The sequence below is a fragment of the Eimeria mitis genome, genomic scaffold (genome assembly GCF_000499745.2).
Source record: "Eimeria mitis Houghton genomic scaffold, Emh_scaff1481, whole genome shotgun sequence".
NCBI classification, from domain to species: domain Eukaryota; phylum Apicomplexa; class Conoidasida; order Eucoccidiorida; family Eimeriidae; genus Eimeria; species Eimeria mitis.
Window position 1 is genome coordinate 10,880 of NW_013569430.1, and position 590 is coordinate 11,469.

Below are 590 nucleotides of genomic sequence, written 5' to 3' on the forward strand. Positions count from 1 at the left end.
GGTTTATTTTTTACTGTCTAGCATTCATTGTTTATTGTTTACTGCATACGGGTCAGCGTCTAGAGTTTAGGGTTTAGAGTTTAGGGTTTAGGGTTTAGGGTTTAGGGTTTAGGGTTTAGGGTTTAGGGTTTAGGGTTTGTGCAGGTGTTGTGTGAGCGTCGTTTGCTGTCGATGAAAAGAAAACAAAAACTGGAAATGCAGCGAGAGATCCGTCTAGCCAAGGTCTGCTGCTGCTGCTGCTGCTGCTGCTGCTGCTGCTGCTGCTGCTGGTGTTGCTGCTGCTGCTGCTGCTGCTGCTGCTGCTGCTGGTGCTGGTGCTGCTGCTGCTGCTGCTGGTGATGCTGCTGATGCTGCTGCTGGTGCTGCTGCTGCTGCTGGTGCTGCTGCTGCTGCTGCTGCTGCTGCTGATGCTGCTGCTGTTGGTGTTGCTGCTGCTGCTGCCGATGCTGCTCTTGCTGCTGCTGTTGGTGCTGCAGTTGGTGGTGTGGTTGTTGCTGTAGTTGCTGCTGCAGCAGCAGCAGCTGCTGCTGCTGCTGCTGCTGCAGTTGCTGCTACTGTTCTTACATCATTCGCTCCTACATTTCCTCCTC